The sequence below is a fragment of the Sparus aurata genome, chromosome 7, assembly GCF_900880675.1.
Source record: "Sparus aurata chromosome 7, fSpaAur1.1, whole genome shotgun sequence".
Lineage (NCBI taxonomy): Eukaryota > Metazoa > Chordata > Actinopteri > Spariformes > Sparidae > Sparus > Sparus aurata.
Window position 1 is genome coordinate 17,886,727 of NC_044193.1, and position 23,963 is coordinate 17,910,689.

The following is a 23,963-nucleotide window of genomic DNA, read 5'->3' on the forward strand; positions in this document are numbered from 1 at the left end:
TCCTCACACTGCTGCACTGCTGCCTGCAGGCGTCATTTGCTTCATTAGCAGCAGCATCAGTCAGATTCTGCGCCTGCAGCACAAAGCGCAGTAATTACGGACACACCCTGTGTGTCAGTCAGAAGATATAAGATGCGATGCATACAAACGCCCTCCGTGCACACCACATTAGTACAGGCACATTGTTATGCACTCTGTGTACAGCAGGAAGGAACGTGCAACGATGAATGCGTGAAGCTCATGAGGATGCTTTTTTTTTTTTTTTCTTAATGGCATGTTTTAGTGTCCATACAGTAGATGGTTAATGCCGTTAGCGGGAGTAAATAGGGGCAATCATGACATTATGAAATTACGTGGAAGAGCTATTAGGAGTGACCTTCCCTCTTTCCCTTTTTATGTCTCCTGCTCCATCCTACAGCCTCTGCTTTCTCTCACTCTTTATCTCTCACAGTCAGCCTCTCCCCTTTCTTCCTGTTCCTCTGGAGCAGCCTCAGTTGTGTTTTTTTTTTTTTTTGACAAGCATTTTTTGACCTTCAATGCCACTTTCTGTTTTCCCTCTCTACCTTTCTGATGTGCTGTTTGGAGAAGGGAAGCTCAGCGGAGATCCTTCAGTAAACGTGTTTGTATGCAGCCATTCATCCCTCAGAGAGACAAATTAGAGGGAGATCAGACGGTTGAGAAGGGAGATTTTATGAGAGTGTGCGAGTAAAGCCTTTGGGGATCGAACTGGAGCCAGGCGGGCGAGTAAAAAGAAGCTGACATCAGTATAGTATCTGTCAGTGTTTGCCCTGAAACCAGATGCAGCAGCTTAACACGGTTGGAGATGACAAACCAGCTAACAACAACACAAACAGTGTGCAACGGCACCAGAGGGAAATCAGCCACTGAAGCAGATGCTTGAATATCCAAGCCACGGCATATATAAAAGGGCACAAAACATATGCATTTATGTGACTTTTATGGTGAATTTTCCATACAAGTCACGTTGTTTATCAGTCAGTTATGCATGAATACAGTGCAGAGCAGCAGAAGAAGAAGCTGTGTGAGCTTCAAAGAGAAGGCAACGGTGTTAAGGTTATCTGATAAGCCTCAGGTGCAAATTGGAAGCATATGTGTGCACTGTGTGTGTGTGTGTGTGTGTGTGTGTGTGTGTGTGTGTCTGGGTTGCATCAAGTGGAATGTGAAGGTGGGGGCAGGTTGGCATTGGCTGTTGCAGGTAGTGATGTCTGAGGAGGGGCTGTGCAGTCAGTTGTACAGTAGACAGAGAGGAGGAGGAGGAGGAGGAGGAGGGAGTGGTCCCTTGGGTCAGGTGATAAGTGGTCCATACAGCTCTGGAGGACACAGCTGCAGGAGGCTCGTGTGACATGCAAGGACACGTGGCCGCCTCCGCAGGGAGAACCGGCACGCCACACCCTTAGGAGGGGAGAGGAGAGGGGCGGAGTGTGTGTGTGTGACCTATGACCTCCGTCACAACAGGTTAGACATTTGAGGTGCTTTTGTCTCTGAGTGTAATGCACTCTTACTGAAGATTAAACTCGCCCAATGCGAAATTCAGAAATGTCTTTCGTTGCGAAGAAATCTCAACATGTACAATGTTTTCATTTAAAGGTAATTCCTGTCCTTAAGCTTCCCTTCAGAAAGCTTACTGCTAAGATTGAGACTTTGCCAGCAACATTTGACAGGGCCTCCTTAGGTTGGATGTAATCCTGTCTTTTTTTCACCACTTCAGGGAAATGAGCTGTTGGCAGGGCAAGGTCACACAAAGTGCTTTGCTGACACATTTGCATAGACGGGCCCCAGTGGTTCAACGACTGTGGGAGAGTGGCCAGTTTTTTTCATTACTTCTTATTTTATTCTAGGCCAAGGACTAGACTTGCGGAGACATGAAAATCCAGTAAGTCTGTGAATAAAACTCATACATCAGACATGCTTGCACCCATGCAGAGAGAGTACGATCACTATCAAAGCAATGCAAAAGAGAGAAACACAAACAATTGCAAATCTTGTAACAACAGAAGCAAACCAAAACAACTCGAGCATAACCAGTCAGAGTATCAGGTGAATTGACTGCAGTAGAGGTAAGCGGAAACAGCTCACTGGACCTAGAGATTCCAGCTTTCAAGACGTTTAACCAGGTCAGACAACGGCTTCTTGGCAATCCCATTAACTTTGTTAAAAGTTGCAAAAGCAGCACTTCCCCTTAAGTGCCCCACATCTAATCAAATACAAGGTCTTCCGGGGATGAGGCGGGAGACGTAAACAGCTAGTAAATGTCTTCTGAGTGGAAACGGAAGGGGGTGATGGTGTGTGTGAACAAAAAGAGAGGAAAGCAGGAGCAAAGTGAAAATAACTAATATTGTAGCTTTTCTTCCCCAAAGCTCAGACTAAAATGTAAAAAATGATGACAGTCCCATAAACTGTGGGACAATTTGTCTGCCCTAACTGCACCTTCCGGCACTCTGTTTTCTGCGAGAACACAATTAAAACCACATCTTATATAAGTGCTAACATTCTGACTGGGCAATTTAATCGATTTGTTTGTCGTCTGATAAGGAAATCTCTTTTTCTTCCCGCTGTGTTTGCACTTTGCTGTATTTCTTTTGTGCCCTGCACTCCCTTACCGCGCTGCAATGACAAGTCAATCTGTCAGATTCTGAAAGATAAATGGTTTTCAGCCAGGCATGCAGAACTTCTGGCTTCTAGTAAAGTCGTCATTTTTTAAGTCAAGTTTAATTCATTTTGAAGGTAAAAAATCTTTGTTTTCATCTTAGTAAATTGATGTTCTCTATAAACAGTAGTTCAGAGTAATGACCCTGTATTCAGTTCATATAAACATCAGCTGTTCTAAACACTCTAGAGATCCTATGACGCAAGAAAGTGAATGTTTTGCAGACAAAGCATGGAAATGTGCTTTTATACAGCATTTTTCGTCCATATAAAGTTTTTTTTTATCAATATCCATATCATTATTATATAAGTGTGTGCACTGGCTCAGAAAACCATGCCTTCACTGAAGCTGCTGCTAGTCTCAACATCAGCCTGTTTATGCCTCTCTCATCTGTCTGTGTCATCAATACACACGGGAACAGGGCACAGCTCAGACATGTGAAGACACGCACACACACTCACCCACGGGCGCAGCAGCAGACTGAGGGTTGGTTGAAGTAATTGTCCGTCAGTTTGAGGGGATTTGCCTGCCATTCAAATAGGGCTGAGTGGGGATGAAGGGCAGCAGAGAGATAGGAAACAGGGTTTGCATGGTGACATGACTGCTGAGCTTCACACATCGATCTCAGCTTACTTGCGCCCGCCACCTGTTTGAGCCCCGTGCATGTGTGTGAGAAAGTGTGAGGGTGTGTTTACTTAGGATGTGGCAGGTCACTGTTGTTATGCATGACTCATTTTGTGTGTTGTACCGTGTGTCCGTGTGTGTGCGTGTGTCTAGGTGTCAATACCCCTGCCTCCCTTTTCCTTTTCTCACCCTGCTATCACCATGACAACCTCCTGACTCCAGCTCAGCCGCACACAGCAAATATTTCTCTCCCCTCCCCCTTCGACATGTTCATCTTCCTCACCCCATCCCCCCATCCCCTCTCTCCCTCCCTCCCTCCGTCTCTCTCTCATCTATCTGTACTTTATACTCCACCTTCATCTCTCGTCTCCAGTGTCTCCATCTCTTGCTCTTTCCCCATCCCTGACTTTCTCCATCTCCCCTGTTATGTCTACATGCTACCATCACTTGAAAGAGTTCTCCCTTCCTGACTGTCGTCTTTGCAGAAAGTCTATCTTTTATTCGCGCTGCTCTATCTCTTTCACTTCAGTTCTCTATTCTCTGCTCCCTGCTGATTGCGTCTCACTCCTCATATCAATTTGAAACTTCCCCCTTTCTCTCTCTGAACTTCTTTACCCTGCCCCTCCCTCACAGTCTTCTCCTTCTCCTTCTTATTGAAGGAAGCTTATGGAATACTGGCTTCCGTCTGTCCTGCAGTACATCATCATTACAACCACCCGGCCATGATCATACACAATGCAATTACAGGTAGCATTCTATCAACCTCTGCCATCAACCTCTATCAAGCCTGAGCAAGACTATCCAGTCCAAGGGGAAATTTGCAGGCTGGCGCAGCATCGATACACTCCCCACGACCCTAAGTGGCTGACTAACTCCCATCGCATCTGTTATCATTATCATCAGCAAACCATTTCTGCTCTGTAACTAAATCCAATCATTACCATTGGAGTCCGCGGCGGAGATCTATCCAAGGCGGAGCCGCTTGTGCTCTCCAACAGAGGAGGCCCGGGCTCCATCAAAAGCTGCAGTGTTATCTGAGGCGCGCAGGCCCGTCTCTGCTGCAGACCCCCATCTCTGCAAATCCCCCTCCCCACGTCGGCTCCAGCCCCTCCAACGCACCACCAGTGTGTAGTGGTGCAAAGAGATCAAGGACATGACATTTTCCGGAACGCGCTGCAATTTTCAGCAAGGCGCGAAATGAAAGAGTAAACAGACAACCTGTTCCATCCCGCCAGTGTTTGCATCAGTGTGTGTGTGTGTGTGTGTGTGTGTGTGTGTGTGCGCGCGTGCGAGTGTGTGTGTGCCTCATCTCCCGTCAGACTGTTAAAGGGAGTGACAAGTATATCTGGTGTTGTATTATCTATTCCAGGAGGCAGAAAGAGTGAATAAGCAAACGAGAAAAAGTGAGGATGCTGTTTCATCTCTTCTCTATTTATATTGTTTCGCAGAGCTTCACTGCTCCTCTCCCTCCTCCTGCCTGCATCTCTCCCCCCCCCCCTTCCTCACGGGGTATTGCCCCGGCACGCTGAAGCCCCAGCTGTGGCCGCAACTCCGCCGCACTCCCTCATCTCTCTTTCCCTCCCGTTTTGCCTCAGTTATGAGAGATGACAGAAAGGGTTCGGCCCCAATTCCAGGGAGAGAGAAAGCGAGAAGGGGTAGAGGAAAAAATACAGATGGAAACAAAGAAAGAGAGGCCACAGGGAAGCGGAGGAAGCTGTGGTGACCTTTCCCTGTGGCTAAACAACCAGTTGATGAGCTTTTCATAGAGAGTTAGGCCAACAGGGTCTGACAATCCGCATCTATACTGTAGACACACACAAAACAAAGACGCTTGCGGCCAGCTGTTGATTCTCTGGTGTATACTCCCACAGCTAAACATATAGTAACAGATACACACCTTCCCAAGGAGAAAATAGACCGGTGGCAATGTTTTAATAAGCTAAATCCCCTGCTGCAGTGGCAGAAATCTAAATCATCTCCATCCCATGATAGCGTAGCTTAAAACGTGCTGATGGTGCAGGTTCCTATATAGGACACCCACCTAGCTCGTCAGCACCTCCTGCCCGCCAGCAACAGCCAAACAAACACAGCTTTTTGCATGACAACAGTTCTCAGACATCTCAGACACTTTTCCCCTTTATTCAAACTGAGAGGTGAAACCAGCTTTTCTGACACTTGTGGAGGCCGAGGGGCCAAAAAAACACAGGGAACAGCGAGCACGGCGAGTAACAGCCCTGTCACTAACATTTACTGTTGGATTGTTTGTCCCTCTGTGAACCACAGGCTGGTCAAAACAGAGCTGTAATAAATAAAACACACAGACTGTCTGGACCACTGGATGGGGGGGAGACTGAAGGAGAAATTGAAAGACAGAAGGGAAGGGGGGAGTGAAAAGCAAGAGTTACGAGGACATATAAAGATGGATGATGTATGAGAATTGAGAATGAAGTCATTGCGGCGGATTTCATCCTGTCAGTTCAGTCTTCTGCTATTTGTGTTTGGGGTTGTGCTCCTCTTATCTAATTAGTGTCGCAGAGTCAATATGTACGCAGCCTGAGAAGACGCAGGTGAGCTGCGTATGTGTGTGTGCATGTTTGTGTGCTTGGCAGGTGTGCATTCTGCCTCTGCACATACTGACATTTTAATCGCTACAGGATCCCCTGTCCTTTACCCTCCCATCTCTCCTTGCTCCCCACATCTCTCCCCTCTCTATCTTCCCACATTGTCCTCCCATCTTAACCTCCACACCCTCACACTTCCTGCTCGTCGCCCCGAGCTGGATCACACTTTAATGGTACAATCAACATTATTAAAAGGTTACTGATAATAAACGTCCTTTCTTTCTCTCTCCTGCTTCCCCTGCCCCACCCAGCCGTGTAAGGCCTGGAGGATGAGGTCTTTGCTTATAATTACCTCGTTAAGCTCGTTAACAATGTCCGGGCCCTCTGTCTGTCTCTCTCCAGTGTGTCTCTTTTTCTCCATGTGGTTTATTTTCTGCTCTGCGTCTTCTCCCTCCTTCCCACGATGTGACATCTGCAACCCTGAATAAATCTATTTTTCCTTCTTGTTGCTCCCGTGTTTTCTCTTGGGAACCGGGGCCTTTTATCTTCTCCTCGTATTAACAACAAGCCTCGCCCCATGTCTCCTTATCACTTCCCGCTGCAGTCCTCTCTTGAGCAGATTTCAACAAATGATTTACAAAAACGGTTACACCAAAGAGCGCCCTGCAAGTTTGGCCACAAAAACACGATTGCTCAATTCTCCCCGCTGTGCAACAGAGCATGATGGCTGATGTAAACAGACAGTTTTATAGCTAAATATAGAGTCTCATTATTGCAGCTCAGGCACTGTGCGAGGCTCAGTGTAGCGCCATGCCCAATTACCCCTGATCAATTCAGGGAGCAAACTCCAACGACTCCAACACAAACCTGATTTAAAAACACAAAGTCTGCATTTAGAAGAGGCTAACAAGAACAGATCCTGAGACATCCACCTCCTCAGGTGGAGACAGTGTGTAGCAGACTAGCATGGCCTAATTTATTCTGTCTATAAGCAGATGAGGAGGGATGACGAGAGGGATGTAGGTCATAAATGGTAAAGAAAACAGCGGGATAGGTTATGTAAACTTCTACTTCACAGTTTTAAGTCTCCCGAGCATGCAAATTATTTTGCAACTTGTCCAAATGAATTTAATGAGGCATCCCAAAATAGTCAGAAGGCACAGTGGACAGGTTGCCAAACTGAAATAGGTTCCTTTTTTCAACCCAATAATGATGAATTTGTGTGATAGAAGGCTGAGACTGTGTTATAAAATGTGACAAAACAGGTCACATAAAATATACAACGTGCAATGTCAATTATTATGATTAAGATGGTGTTGGTGGTGTTAATGAGAAGGCTAAAGGCTATTATAATGTTGGTGCATGTCATATTTTATTAGTACAATTTTTATTGGCTATCTTCATCACAAGCTGAGGCTACAGTTGTGCGTGGTTAGAGAAGATGTAGTCATCTATAAGGTCGAATCAGGGCATTTTCATCACTTTTCTTAGAGCAGCCTGGCACTATTTCTATCTGCTTTCGTGTCTCCATTATAGCCTGAAATAATGAATAAACTCACATTTTGTCCTGTGTTGTTGTTATTTGTGACTCTGAGAAACAATCCAGTTCTCCTTTTGACAGTGACGCCATCTATAATACTACTTTTTTGCTTGTCTGTTTCCACTTTAAATGCTAGCGAATCAATGTGTCAGGAAATGATGTAGAAACAACATTTTCCAAAAATGCACACACACACACACACACACACACACACACACACGCACACACATATCCTTGACATTTTATTATACATTACCATGACTTCTGAAGTCACTTTTGTGAGAGAATTTTGCTTATGCATTCTAAAAAGTCAACGTGAAACAGGAGCTACAAGACTCAATGCCAACTTTCCCACTAAAGAGGTTGTATATGTATATTTATAGGCACATGATGGATCATTAACTTATAATTATGAGCCTGTAGGTGTCCTAGATACCAGGAACAGACAAGGATACAAAATATAAAGAAATACTGGGAAAGAAATTGAGCTGTGGTTAGAGAAGCCCCAGAGGGGCACTGGGCATCTGGATGATTGCCCAGTGTTTATACAGTTTATCTATGACCATTAGATAACATTATTTAATTGGGAGAAACTATCAAGTATCGGGCTATAACAAGAGTGGTATTGGTTGTCTAATACTGGTGGGAGTATTGATAAAACAACATGGTCTTTAAGACAAACATCATATAAAATGAGAAAACTGCTCTCCATGTTCCTTGTCTATCGCTACCATCAATCTCAATACAGGCAACATACATAAAGCAAAATACTACATATGTGTAATAGGATATGAGTTTCTGTACATAAAAGTGCCTTCATATGCTTTCTGAAAGACAAATGGAAAGAAACAAGGCTACAGGTCTGTTAATACTGACGAAAGCAAAATTAAAGATCAGCCTTCTCTAAATCCCATCTATCTCCACTTTTGTCTCTGACATTTCGTCACTCCTTGACATTTTGTTTCTTGCTATGTCTCTCTCCCGCTGCTCATAATCAATTTCCCTCCTCTGTGGCTCTTTTCTTACAACCCTCCCTCTTTGTCTCCATGCCTCTTGTCTGACATTACCCTGTTTTAACCTTCCATGCCCCTCATCTGCTCCTCCTCCAGCCAACGCCTGCGTGCGCGTGGTGGATGCAGTGTGTAATAGGATGGCACAGTAGGTGAGATTAAATTAGGGCCAGTGTATGGGGATTACAACCCACTCAAAAACCTGATCCCCTCCCACTCCCTGTAATCCAACCCTAATGAATGTATCATGGCTGACACAGCAGATAAAGCGCCTGCAAGAAACTACAGTCACAACATCACAGAGACACATCGAGAAGACAAATACAGACAGCCTGTTTACTTAGATTACCTGCAGTACTCGAGGATGCTGTATCTGTTCAAGTGTGTGTGGATGCTCTTGTTCCATGCCCCATCTATTTCGATTATGGTTAACTCAAATGAAGTGTAGTTATAGAGTCGGGGAAGAGCCAAGTGAAGCAAAATCAATACACTTCAATGTAAACAGCACAAATAAATAAGCCTTTGAGATGGATTCAAAACACTATCAAACCACACTGCGTGTCACATGATGACGCGTGCCAGGCACAGTCACATTCAATTCAGCACACTCACTCTAAAGCCTCGAAAAAACCAAGACGCGTCACTTGGCTCCAACATACCAGACACTGCCTCCGATATTATCACTGCAATTAATCAGGCTTAATTAATCTACGACTGAAACAAACAGTTCCCAGACTTAATTTTTCAGAGTTCCAGGGAACATTATTGAGAACTCTTGGATGTGCTTCTGTGATGCTTTAAATGACCCGATATGCTCTACAATAAGCCTCAGTGCAGTGGAGTCCCTGATTTTAAGGGAACAGAGACATGTCAACACAAATCCTATCTGTGCAACAGTTGCACCAGCGAGTATGAATGGTGGCTGAACACAGCTATTCCATTGACAGTTTAATGCTTGTCAGAATTAATTGTTTTTGCTAAGCTGAAGTATCAGCAAAGGCAAAAAAAAACCCGATATAATGAAAGTCATGCCAAGGACATGGTGAAGCACTGGTGAGAGGAAACCAATGAGATAAACATAGAGTGCAAGTGAAGAAATTCATTCCTACAGTATTGAAAGAGCCTGTGAAAAGTTTACCAAAAGAGTATGATTCAATTTAAATGAAAGGAACAGTGCTGAAGTAGCCTACAGTACTGAGAAACAACATGGCCCCAAGTTTCATTAAAAATGCAGCTGGCCTCTCAGCAACAAATCAATAAATTAGTAAACCGATGCTGTCTTGTCCCCTTCATAAACAGTCTGCGCAATGCAATCAAAGCCAGGAGGGTACAATGACAATAATTCCCCAAGGTATCACAATATGGTCACATTGGTCTGAGATATTGTCCTTAGCAAAAAACCTATTAGCTTATAATGCTATTTGCGTTCAATTATACCCTCTGCAATTTTTCTCACAGAAAAAGATGTGGGAGAGCTCAATCTTTTGATTCTGAATCAATACTTAAGTCAGTGGACATACTGAGTGCGATTCCAGAACAACACACAAAGTGGATATTTTTGTCAAAAAGTAGGCTGTTATCTTCATGTTAAGCTAACTGCTGTGAGTCATTTTGTTTATAGCTACTACACTAGCTAATGCTTAGATCTCCTGTATCTAATAACAATAATAAACTGATGAACTGCATAATTCTGCCTGGTTTACCAGTTCAACTCAGACATTTTGATTAAGATGTATTATGGTCGTAAGCTAACCAATAACTGTTTACTGAGCTAACTACAAAATACTATACAATTAGAGGCTGTTTGTACCACCACTTCTACTACTACTACTACTACTACAATTACTACTATTACTACTATTACTTATATTGTTACTGCTAATACTCCTACTGATAATAATAACAATAGTAATAATAATGTAGTTTGCTTTTATGATTAAATTAGTATCTAATTGAGTTTCTGATTAACTCTTTAGGGACTTGAAGATAAATTGTAGTCTAAATCGTGAAAAGATTTTGAAAAGATTAGCGGATTAGCAGCTCAAAGCTCCTGTATTTTAATTAAATACGAGCTTTAAGGTGGAAAGAATGAGAGGAGAAATAAAAGCATTTACAACTTTGTGTGAGAGTAAAAGGTAGGCTATTAAATACTCTTTAATTTAACTATTTTCAACCAGAAACCATAAAAACACACTCGGCCATCGGAGCCCTGATTTTATCTTGCACAAATGAAAAGCAATACATCCACAGTGTATTTGATGTACAGTTAATTCATTCATGGGGACATCACATACAAGCCACTGTTCTTGATGAGTCAGGCACACGCATAAATGCACAGAGAGACATCTTTGACAATCAACAGACCACTTCATGGATGCAACTGGGGGAGACACTGGACAGAGGGTCAATTCAGTCCAATTATAGTCAATGATGTGGACAATAAAGCCTTTTTGATAAAGCTGACTGGGGTCCAGATGAAGTGACGCGAAGGGGATTTCTCTGTTTAGCTGAGACAAAGACATAATTTAGTCAGAGAGAGAAAAAAAGATGAGGGAGGCATCAAGGAGACACAGAGGTCAGATATGGAGGTTTATATCTCCCCTGATTTGTATTCAATGCTGCTTTTCTGCTGCTTTCTAGGCTGGTTCTTATTTTTCATCAATGGGCACTGAAGAAATTTAAATCACAGAATTAGAAAATGTTTTGCTCTGTAATAAATACAAGCTGATAAAAAAGGTTTTTTTTCCCCTTCTCATTTTTAAGATATTTTTCTACAATATCTGGTACCTCCAATTGGATTATTGGTTTGGCCGTGATTAATTTCTCTCCTGATTCGAAGTAATATCCACTGTGGGCTTCCAGTTTTGCAATTTTAACGGCCAATATCATATTTCCTACCCAGGGGAATTCTACAATTTCTCCTCCCTCATACCATCACTTCAGCAAGGCTGTAATAAGGTAATTCACTCTGCCAAATTAAATTCATTTCCATACATGACGCCTCTATTTGTGCCCTAGTCTCCATCACAGGTTCAATTGTATAATAGGGTTGGATTTATGAGTCTTTGTCTGAGAGCATCTTTCTGGGAAGGCTAATAGGAGTCTTAGTCATTATTTTGATTAAGGCCCCGATGTGGGTTTCTCTGTCCAACACTGCATGAATACTGATATGACAAGTGAAACCAAAGAGCTGCACCGCGGCAACAGAAGGGGAACGAGATACAGAGGCAGTAAAAGAAAAATGGATTACCCAGGTTGAAGGGTTTGCTCTGGCTGTCTAAGAAGAGAGGACATGACTCTTAAGTGATGACTGGAACAAGGTGGTTCGGAGAAATTGCCATGACAATCCTCTTCCACTTTGTCTCGTCTTTTGTAACAGCCTTTATCGCTGCGCCATCTCCGTACCGTCCTGCTGTCTTCTAAATCAATCCCTTCCATCTTTAGGTTTTCCTTCCTGCCTGCCTCATTTCACCTCTGCAAATTTCATTCTCCCCTTTTGCAGGCCCCCTTCCCTCCTCCTCAATTCTCTATAATCATATACCCGTGGCTGGCCCGTCAATCCACCTGACCCTTAGCTCCCTAAATCACCACAATGTATTCTCCACCAAACCCTGACAGCATGTCTACACGATCCCCCACTTGACACCCAGTGGGCTGACTCCCATCTGCACAGTCTAAATCAAACAGCCTCCAAGCTGCAACCAGGGAGCGTGTGTGTGTGTGTGTGTGTGTGTGTGTGTGTGTGTGTGTGTGTGTGTGTGTGTGTATGTATGTGTGGGAGGGGTGTAGGGGATGAGGGGTGTTGACTCTCCATCTTGACAGCATCCTGAAGGTGCACATGCAACAGATCGCACACGCGTGCAAGCAGGGCATCGAAAAGACGCACACTCTCTTGAAGATAACTCAGGGGAGAGAGTTCGCTCAGAAGCCTTTGAATGTGCGATTTTGTGAGTTTGTAACTTTACAACTACGACTCTCAGAGGAGGATAAAAAGGAAGCCAGAGATGAAACAGTTATTGTTGACACTTCAGTCTACGAGATATTTTCCTCGCTCTTAACCCGTATTTTACCCCGTCGCTGCTTTAATGGCTGAATCCCCCAGAAAGTGGCGAGTGCGGTCTTTGATCACTAGCAGACGCTTAAGCAATCAGGCCAGGGAGCCAACATTAGAGAATCGTTAATTTGGCGCACTGCAACAGGATCTCTGCAGTGTGCATTTGTGTTTGTTTGCGTGTGGTGTGCCTGTGAAGAATCAGATGTGTTTATGCGTGTCGATTTGTGTTTGGTGACTGGCAAAAGGTGCCCTGAGGCTATAACAGGTTGCTGAGGAGTGAAGGGCCAGTGCAGCGCTGCTCTTCCCTGGAGTTGCTCCTAACTGGCAGATTGAGAGCAGATCACTCCTCTCCTCCTACACAACACCAGCTCTCCACTTCAACTGCAGGACTAAAGGCTTTTGGAAAAAGGCCAGCCTCTGACGTTATCATCCCACAAAAATTAATACAGAAAAAAACACAAGTATCTGAGCAACCATCACAGGGCTGTTCTCTCCTTATCATCTGTAAATGTAATGTTTAGAAATCCTCCTTTCAATCCTCTCCCCTTCGTTTGAACGCTTCATTCTTTCGACACAGCCCATCCTCCCTTGTGACCTTGCCCTTTTCTATATCCAAGTTGATCCCTCTCTCTCCCTCTCTCTCTGCTCTCTTCAATACCTATAGCAGTGATCATGCATTAAAGGATGCAAAGTGCTTCGCCTCTCAAGAGGAAGTCCACTTTCTTCTCCTTTGTCTTCTTTATGTTGCTTACACCATCCTCCCCTGCCTGTTCTCTCGCCTTTCATTGCAGATCCCTCTGGTCACCCTGTCCCTCTCTTCTCACATAAATCCCTGTTTCCATCCATCTCTTTGATGGAACAGCTCAATTAACCAGCCAGCGTCAGAGGGGAGATTACATTCTGCACCATACTGTAGCGAGGGTAATCATATACTCCCAAGTCTAGCCAGCTACTCCGACAACATCCGTGTTACACAAGCAGCTCCCAACGCCGTCTAGAGATCCTGCTGCCGCTGCCACACGAACTCCACTGCATTAAATAGTATGATAATGTGACCAGCAGTGGGTCTCTGGAGCATTGCTGCCACGGAGAAGATGCACACACACACACGCATAGACTCATTCACTCCAGCACGCCCTCTTCAGCAGCAGCTGCATCTTGATCTATTGTGTGAATGTGTGCAGTGCAGTGTGTTTATGGATGTTGTACAGATGGTAACAAGTCATTGTCAGGCGCAGCGCCTTCCCTCCCCTCCAGTCCCTTGACTGGGTTCATCTGGGACAAGCTGCAGGCTACTGAGGCATGGAGGGAGGGAGGGAGAGAGAGCGCAGGTTCGCTACACCACCAGCACACACAAGCACTTGCATGATATGAGCAGAAGCACAAAGATATGTACACCTGTACATCCGTGCACATTTTGTGATATTATTGTGAATCAGGTTAGATCTTTATGATGTGAGCAGATGCAGAACCAGAACACCATTACCAGCAAAACGCCAGACATACAACCTACAGATGAAAAACCAGCTCACAGCCTTCAGCAGCTGCTTCTGGCAATACAGTTTTCTACATCATGAACACAACTGCTGGAACATTGTCTTTTTTCTGCCTTTGGTTGGAACAGATGTGTAACAGGCTGCAGAGGGTGACAGCAGGCAGCTGGGTGGCATACAGCCAGGTGAGTGCCTCCTTTTCATGGGCACACCTCCACAGTCTGCTGCGAGCGCTGCCCCACCCTTATTTGTACAGCCCCTGATATCTCCTTCCGTATACATATCTCTCTCACGCGCCATCTCCTGTTGATATCTGAATCTATTCTCTCTCCCCCTCTTCCAGTTCTTTTTAGATTCCTTCCTTTTTTCTCTCTCTCCAAGGTCTTTAGTTTCAGGTTACCCAGCTCTGGCACTGTCCTTGCAAGACAGACCCACTGCAGCTGCAGGAGATAAGATTGGTAGACTAGAAAATTGTTGTAGTCTGCTGCGCTGCGCTGTGCTGTGCTGTTTACCATACAGCTGAGTCTCTTCCTCCACATCAATGAAAATTGTAGCTACACATTGCAATCATGGGCAGTACTTAACATTAAGCCACACAGCTATTAGCTGGGGGAGGGGAATGTGGAGAGAAAACGAATATTCATAATAAAGTAGTGAGGTAGAAGGAGAGGCAAAGCGTAGAATTAGCCTGAGAAATCACCTGCAGTTTGCAGAAAAATGCCCAATGAAGCATGAACGGCACAGCAAATCATTTTTAAGCCTATTGGCATCATATATTTTTCACATTTGTTAAGATTTTTTTTTTTTTGCTACAATATATATTAATGCAACAGATTTAAAGTGAAGTTCAATACACCTCACAGCTGTTAAAAAAAAATCACATACCTTCTTTCTATGAAGACAAATCGCAACATTCATACGATCATATTAGAAGTGAAATTTTAGATAGTAAATCTTGTAATCTGACCAGCTATGTCTTCAGTGAGGCGGTGCAATGGCACACAGCACTGCTGTATATTCAATATTAATGTCAGAGGAGACCCTGTTGCATGCGACACACTGAATGTTCAATCAGCAAGATAAACACATAAAAACAAAAGAAGCAAACATTTCTCTAAAAGTAATCTGCACCAACAGGTTATCCACGACACATGACTTTATTACTCCAAATTTCTTTTGACAGTTCAAAGTAATGCAGCACTACAGTTTGGTGTAAATTTTCACAACCCCCCGCTACCACTGGAAAAAAAAAATGCTTTGAAATGTGTCTAATTTTTTGGGGGGGTGTTTTTTTTTTTAAATAGTTTTCCTAAGCATCAACACACCTGATGAGGATAGGAGAAATTGCCAAAGGGAATAAATCTAAATGTTAAAGTGTTTTACATGAACCAGAATCATCTTTTACTGCCAGTGCACGACGAGGCGAAGGTGCGATTCCATAACAAGCCACCTTCACCTAACAGTCTAATTAACCCGCTCACCAGCTCCCTCCCGCTCTTCTTTCTGTCTAATGACAAACTGTCCATCTCTTCGCAAGAACATCCTCTTACCTTCACAGTGATGTCTCTGTCCTCTGGCAACTCCTTGCGTCCCCTTTTTACCTCCCTCTCTTCCTTATCTACTTGTGCCTTTTCTTCTTCTTCTTCTCTATGAAATTGATTGTGCCCCTCTCCTCTCTGCTGATGCTGCAGTGATAGAAAAACACACCCTCCTCCGGCCGCTCTCTCTCTCTCCCTCCCTGACTCTCATTGGCTGCCTGTTAGAGGTGACATCACCCTTCTTCTCTACCCGCCTGCCTCCCTCCCTCCCTCCCTCCTCCTCTGTTCCCTCCCTCGCTCTCTCTTCACCTCACTCTCTATGGATTCTGACCATTCCTTTATTGTACCCCCCCGTTCTTCCTCCTCCTTCCTTCTTGTACTCTATCGCCTCTGCCCTCTTCTTCATCCATGTATACAGTCTGGATCCTTGAAGCTGCTCCTATTACTGCTCTTATATCCATCCATGCAGTTCCAAGCATTATAATTCATACTGTGCATTAGCATATAGCACACAGCCCATGGCCCCTCAGCACTTCTTCTCCTTCCTCCTCCTGCACCATTACAGGAGCACACAGACGACAAAGGTGAAATAATGACAGTATTGGGTTTTGTGTTAGTAATGTCCACGCTCCATTGGGCTCAATTTTTATAAGCTTGTTTAATTCATTCTGCCACGAAGACATCAACTGGGCTTTCAGTTCATTATGGTATAATCAAAGGCATGACTGGGATGATTGTTACGTAATGCTGGTGAATAAAAATGTGTCAGGAATTACTGCCGTCTCTTATGTGAGTCGGGGGGGAGGGGGGATCAACGAGATGCACTGATTTCAGGGTAATAAAGGGTTGGGTAATCCAGGGGTTGTCTGTGTGTGTTTGCTGTTGTTGTGACAAGATAAATGTCATCGTGGGGACTGTGATCCAGCACACACGATGATACAGATCAACAGATGCTTTAGTTCACATGCTTTGTCTCTTTGCATCTTGATTACTGTGAATTTATGTGTCAGTCCGTTGGCGTTATTTCCCTGCCAGCTCATACAAAATCCAGCAATACAAAACTCAATCTGCTTTTATCTGCCTTTAAAAGCGCTGCACGGACTGGTGCCAGTTCATATTTTAAAACCTCCAAAGTCCCTATGCCAACCCCCAAAACCCTTAGATCCTCGGAACAATTACTCCCCTCTTCCACCCTTGCAGTTAAATCCAAAACTCTAGGAGCTTTTCCCACTGCTGCCTGCAAGCTGTTGAACAGTTTACCCCTCTATGTTGGAAGGACACTGACATTTTAGAAATAACGCCTTACGATGATTCTTTTAATAGCTCCTATCATTGAAAGGGACGACGTTCAAAAACATTCACAAGTAAAGAAATCACATTATTTGCACCAGTCTTAACTACTATGTACTTCCCATCTGCAGTCCCTGAGCAAGTTGAAACAAACACTACAATAAATACCATCTGCAGAGCTTTCCAGTTTACACGGTTGTTGTTGTTGTTGTTGTTGTTGTGACTACATGATGGCATTTATTCTGTGTTGCTGTGTTGCTGTAAACATTTATGCTTGTTGGTATTTTTATTAGCCACACCAGCAGCATCGCTCTCTTGCTGGTAATATTTGCCTGTTGGTTTATTGATTAGTTGGTCGTCAAGACTGAAATATCTCAACAACTGGATTGGTTGCCATGAAATTGTAAATACTTAATTGATGGTTAACGGTTAACATGCTAAACTAAATGGTTAACATGGTAAATATCAGCATGTTAGCATGGCTGGAGAAAAGTGACTGTTTAAAATATGGATGGAGCATCTGTGCCTGAAGGTGGAACTAATGTAGAATTCCCTTCAAAAACTTATATTATTTTTAACTGCCAGCAGGGAGCTAATGCACTGGTTTCAATGTATGTATGCTTATAAGAAAATTACCCTACTTATTAACTTAGTTTTCTAATGATTTTATGGTCTCAATCACTAGTTTTAAGTCTTCTTCAATACAGCATGATGCTTGTTTTTTTTTTTAATTATGGTCCCAATTAGAGTCAAATAGATGATAAAGCAGGGTTTGCTTTAAGGCGTGGCTACCTTTTGATTGACGAGGTGCTACCACAGTTCCCTGAGTTCTCAGTCAGATGCAGTCAGGATGTCCTCACCAGCTCTAACCTCTCTTTCAAATGGCCACTGGTCACTTCTCGCACAACGAAAAAAATCAAGGTGTCTCCAGAAACCAGTGGGTGACGTCACAGAGGCTCTACACTTGCTGAAGAATCTCAGTCCTGTGAGAACATATCAAATAGATTGTTTTAATTCTGAACATCTTATTGTATTTCTTACATTATTGTAGAGCACTTTTGATATCTTTTGTTTTTCATGATACTCAACTGTTGTGGACTGGGAAGCACTGACCTTCCACAAGTACAATCACACAACCATTGCTGTTAAGATGAATTTAGATCTCGTCCTGAAGCAAATGAAGAATGAAGACAAATGTTGGTGTGAGAAATACACGGACATAAGGACACACATATACAAACTCATTTAACACTTGCTCCTAAAAATAAAGTACTCAGAACAATTCAGGTAATTGGGGCAGCACCACGTCCAGTCAGAAAACCCCATTCCCGCTGAGCTGCTGTAGTTTGTCTTTGTGCCTCTCCAACCTAAGCATGCCAGCGTGTCCATCTGCCATCGATGCCCGAGGATATGCCAGGCATGCAGACAAAAGCTGCTCTGGGAGCAGACAGCATGGGAATAATGATTGATGAGGCCAGTTAAGGTAGGCGAGAACCTCTGCCACTATCCTCAGGAGAGGTCGGATGGCTGGAGAGCGGCGGAGAGTTCAGGGTCAAAACTGTGGCTGGATGGAGGCCAGGAGAGGAGACAAAAACTGGATGGGGTGATTAGAGAAGAACACGGGATGGACTTCATATTAAGGTCCTTCATATAAGCATTAGTTAATAGTTAATAAGGCCATTATAAGTCCTTGTAAGATGCTTATTACCATTATTAAGACAATGTATGTGTTAACGACAGCATCATTAAAATGTGTATTGTTAGAATACAGCACATTTTTAAGTTCTTGTAAGAAACTTGTTAAATTTATAGATTGCTTAAACACTGTCACTGAGTGTAACTAACTTAATAATAATCTCACTGTTAAACCTTTACTCAGATTCCGTACTTTGCTTTATCAAGATTAATACATATTCTATTATGCTTTAACAATAAACTACATCTAAAACAAGAACAATGTCTTATTTAGGTGAATACATTCTTTAGTATGCACTTATTCATGGCAGGAAAACTAGTTGCTGTCTAGAAAATAGATTTTATGCAAAAGACAAAACCTGGCAGATTTAAACTTCTCCGCTGACAAGAAAAGAATGTTATGTGACGTAATTCAAATTAAAAAGAGGTTAATTGAACTTTTTTTTTTGAGTTTTTGTCAAGGTACTGAATTTTTGGGGTTTTTTTTGTTTGCTGTTGTATCCTGAAAGCCTCACCTCGTGTGTCACTTCTCACTTGACACTTTCTGTCTTTGTCTTATTCCTGACAGTTTTCTGGGCTCACCTTGGTTTCATTTGTGATACAGATGCTGTATATCTAAGTCTGTGTTTTGCCTTCACTCTTTTTTGGTTTGTCTGCATCCCCTGTGGCTGATTCTTGCGTTACTCCTAGTGTGTCCTCTGTGTTCATGCCTTTGTTCCCTGTGGCTTTCCAGTTCATTAGTTTTTATATTTTTCTTTAGTTTTTTTCTTGGATTCTCCTTCGCTTACCTTTTTGTTGCCTGTATTCAGTTTTTGGGGTTTTCAGCTTTGTTAATAATGTTCACCTTTTGTTTTTTTTTAAACTGCCTTCTTCAGTGTCCTGCATTTGGATCCTTTTTTTGACAGACCATAGCAATATGATGATTAGAACAATAATTTTTTTGTAAAATCTGTTTTTGTGCCGTCATAACAGACGAAATTCCTCTCTGGTTAATTTAAAAAAGGATTATCTTTTCTTACCACAACCTTTTGTGTGGCAGATTTAATTTGCACAGATAGGGGACAAAATTATGTACAAGCCCTTAAAAATGTTTAACTACAGCAACGGTCTTTTTTTTTTTTGGTGTCCTTATTCTACCCTGGGAAGATGGATCACTTCATCAACAGGAAGTTATTAGGATTTAACGGCCAATGTGATGTTCTTAACTGCTGCCTGAGCCATTTCATCTCCAAGAGCTATTACAACCAGAACAAACACTGTAATATTTAGAAGGCAGTAGCAAGTAGAAGATGGAGGAAACGCCTGTAGGAAGTCTCTGTTAAACCAGTCAATACAGATATGGTCTCTCCCTTCTGATTGTTTCACCTGCTCGTAGCCAGAGTTTCATGTAAGCGAGACCCAAGCTGGAGAGAAATCCTCTTCCCTGACTTCTGACGTATAAACTTATCTGTAAGGAGAAATTCACCTCAGCTGTCATTCCCTCATGCAGCACCCACCAGCCGGGGCCTTCACTCAAAACCAGTCATCTGTGAGAGACTTCTCACTTGCCCTTGCAGAAGCTCCTGCTCATTTTCCTTCCTCCCGACTCGACTGTAAGTGAGTCAGCTGGCAGACTTGCGGGAGAGATGGAATGATATATGGGGAGGAAGACGGGAGTGTGGAGAGGGAGAGGGAGAGGGAGGGAGGAGGGAAGGCTATGAATGAACAACTTAAAGTCTGGAGTTGCAGGAAAAACAGATGCAGTCAGCAAAATACAGAGAGAGAGACAATTCCATCAGCTTAAAAAGCGAAGGGGATGGAGGCAATATAGTAAATGGCTGCGGTATGGGTGTGGAGGTTGAGCGAGTGCAAGAGAGAGAGGGAGAGAGAGAGAGAGAGAGAGGGGGAGAGAAGTACTGAGGTGGCACGAACACCAGATTAGATTAGAGTTGGACACTGTGTGGCAGATACGTAAATATGCAAAACAAGTGCCAAAAAAAGATGCCACAAAACCAGATTTTGTTGTCATGTCCTCAATAGAAAGATAGGGAGTAGGGCTGGTGATATGGTCTACACATAAAAATGCAATATTTTCAGGCAATATCACGATAAACAATATATATCTTGATAATGGATGTTAGTTTCAAAAAGCCATCACCCATCAACCGGTAACTAACTGGTCAATTATTACAACAACAAAATGACGCAGAATACAAAAGACACTTTACTTGTAATACGATTAACTCAGTGAGTTCCGGCACAACGCAGCAAGGCTGCCTGACATGTGAGGGCTGTCCAGCAGTCGCTAGTCAGAGCTAATGTTAGCCTGTCTACCCTGGCTAGCTTGACTTCTAGCTCATCAACCTTCTTCTCCAACTTCATTCCCATGTGTTTAGTCACAGTACCTTTCCATGTCATAAAGTGCTCAAGCTTGAGGTAACATTACTGAACTATTTGAATCCCTTGCCCTCTACCAAACTGATGTGCAGTATATATCTCCAACAGGAGGGCACACTATCTCCTCTGGCTAGTAGCGATGTGATCTGTAGCTGGGGTGTCGTCGGCCATGGCAGCAGGGTAATTGTTCTTAATGTGGTGCAGTATAGTTCAGGTAGTACTACTAAACTCAAGAGTAGCATCACACATTTTAACTTACATTTGATATTGTTGCTTTTCCAGCGAAAATGTTCCCACACTGAGCTTCTTTAGCGCTTTTCACTTTTTACCTCAGACTGCCACATACTTCTACAATTACAGCTGATAATGACAACATAAATAAACAATTTTGCTGATGTTAAATGTCTCAACAATGCAATCAACTGTCAGTTTATAAACTGGAAGTGACTGTTGCTGGAGATTCGGTCTATTGGCTATTTTACAAAATACTAACACAATGACATTTTTTATAAGTAATCATCAGTTATGTGGATATAATAACTATATTAGAACAAGTACAACAGTCTGGTGATAACAGAAAACTTATTCACTTTACTATAGTTCTGCCTTAAAAAACAGGAAAAGACAACATTGGACCAATATCCAGAATCTAAAACAATATATAGTCTCATATCACAATATCAATATCATATTAATATATTGCTCAGCCCCAATAGAAAGTAAGCCATAAGCCCTCCAGTCCTGGACTATCAGGCAGCATGGAAACAGTAGGATTAGGGGAAAAGAAAAAGGTCGCAGCAGGCCGGCTCTGTGCAACAGCTGCAGAAGTTGAGGAAAAACAATTGAGGCAAACTGACAGAAGTAATTAGATAATAATGAAATATTCAATCTTACAAAAAAATGTGCATGTGAAAATAGTGAAGAAAAGAAACGGGAAAAGAAGCGGAGCGGACACAGATGGTCGAACACAGAAAAAGAAATGCATTTTCCAGTTTGTGAGAAATCAGTGATCAGTTAAGTCTTGGCCAATAATGATTTGGCAGAAACATGAGGTTCATTGCAAAATCAGTTCCAGAGAAAATGGACAGTGAGGTTTTTAGTAAGTAACATTCAAATACTCCCAGACCCACCACCTGTTGATCCACTTAACTAACTGCTTATGAAGAGGAACTCAAATGAACAGATTTCCTCTATATTTTCATGACCTTTCTTACTAAGTGATGGAGCAGAGAACCAGAGGCAAGATACGAGTGTGAACGTTGGGGATCCAGAGACAGAAAGACAATATTCTGTGTGAATTGTAATTTTTTTTTCCCTTCGTGGTTTGTATTGTTTGGTTTTGGGTAGACGAGAGCGTAAAAACATGAAAAACATGAAACCAACACAAGCACAGGAATAAACACAGACATCGAAATGCTCCCCTTTCAACGCTTGCACACTCAGTCCACCTCGCCTCATGTGAATGTGTATAACTGCTGTATGTTTGGGTGTCTTGAAAAGCGCCATACAAATCCAATCCATCATCAGTCAGACGAAGAACGTGAGAAAAAGACACACAAGATACACAACCACCCAAGCAAAACACAAAAATCACAACAAAATTCAGCAAAATGGAGCGAGACAAACAAACGACAAAGAAATAGATAGAAAGAAGAAAAATAGAGAAATGTTGTCACGCAACCAGTTTATCACAGATGGCTGGATTACTGCATCTGTAATAAAATAAAGCAACAGATGCATATGGCCTGCAACCATAATTTGGCATAATACATACTTTTATCAATAATGGATCAGTAAAGCTGTTCTTGCAGTTTATCTTCCACATTCCATCTAAAATCCAATTGAAAATCCAACCCTGACATAAGACATCAAACATTTTAAACTCAATCTCTGAATAAACTAACAAAGCTCTCAGAGGATGGTTTTCCCACACGTATGTGATTTTTAGCACTTTTACCTGCTACAACTAAAACTCCTCCTTCTTCAGCTGTTCGAAGGTTTTAAGTGCAACAACTTTAAGCTAAATAATATTTATCAAGATGATCTTCTGTTATGATACTTTTTAATGTTTAATCAATTTTTATTTTATTATTTAATAAAGCACATGACCTTAAAGCTGCCTGGCATTATTTATAACAGATAAAAGGGTTCCCATTAAAGAGCTCATATCTTCTCATCAGTGTGGTAAAAATGTTACGTGTCCAAGCCACAGATGAAGACACTTAGTGGTTCTTCTAAGATGCTTAAAATCAACAGTCCTTCTGGAGTGAAAGGTATATTTGCAGCATTAACCTTCAACAACTGTTCCACGTAGGAGGATGCTATCATTAAATAAGTGGTCTGACAGTGAATGTGAGGACAGAGGCTGTGCTGGTGAGGCCCTCATATGCCTTAAAGAAGAAAGCGGTTAACACTGATCTCATCTGCCTCCATCTACAATACTCAGCAACAGGCAGGTTAATCATAACCACTTTTATGTGAGGCAATTTTTGGAAATATGCAAGAAATATCTCACCTTTTTGCGGCTGCTTTGCAATGTCGCCCAGCCCAAGACACAGATCGTAAAGCTCTCCTTTTTTGCCAAGACCTGTTTTCATGACGCAAATATGTTGTAGCAAAATGTAGTGGGTTCTGTTTATTCCTGGACTGACCAAGCATTTATACCTCAGCTGTTTACACAGTTTCTTAGTGATGATCTGGACCACCACCAAAACGTGAAGATGATCTTTGCCTTTATTGTTCCGTATCTTTCCCAATAATTATGTAACTTCCAGCAATTGTTCCAAAGCTTGTGTGCGTGTGTGCGTGTGTGTACTCTTGCATGTATGTGTGTGTGCTGTTCTGTTTGCTGAAATCATGCATGTCGGTTTGGTGTGTAGGTTTCCTGTTTTTCAAAGTTCTGGGAAGTTCTGCCAACTCCATACGGTTGAGTGTGTGCGTGTGCTTAGTAAGTATTTCTCAATCCCTGTTCTCAGACCCCAAACCAGAATAACACATTCATATTTAAAGGTCAATACCGGTCACTTAGTCAGGCCAGATTTCTCAATATTAGTTGAATCAAAAACTATTTTGAGACGTGACTAATCATTTGTTATCTATTGATAAAACTAGAAT

General features: G+C 42.6%; 1 protein-coding gene across 4 annotated transcripts in view; it reads right to left on the bottom strand.

The window, feature by feature from the left end:
- Positions 1 to 15,665, bottom strand: part of l1cama (L1 cell adhesion molecule, paralog a) — a 44,069-nt gene extending 28,404 nt beyond the window's left edge. For 3 of the 4 annotated variants that reach the window (XM_030422898.1, XM_030422897.1, XM_030422894.1), the window contains exon 1: positions 15,501 to 15,665. The gene's annotated coding sequence lies outside the window, so the exon portion shown is untranslated. The remainder of the gene's footprint in view (positions 1 to 15,500) is intronic. The other variant, XM_030422895.1, reaches the window with a different exon arrangement.
- Positions 15,666 to 23,963: the final 8,298 nt, after the last annotated feature.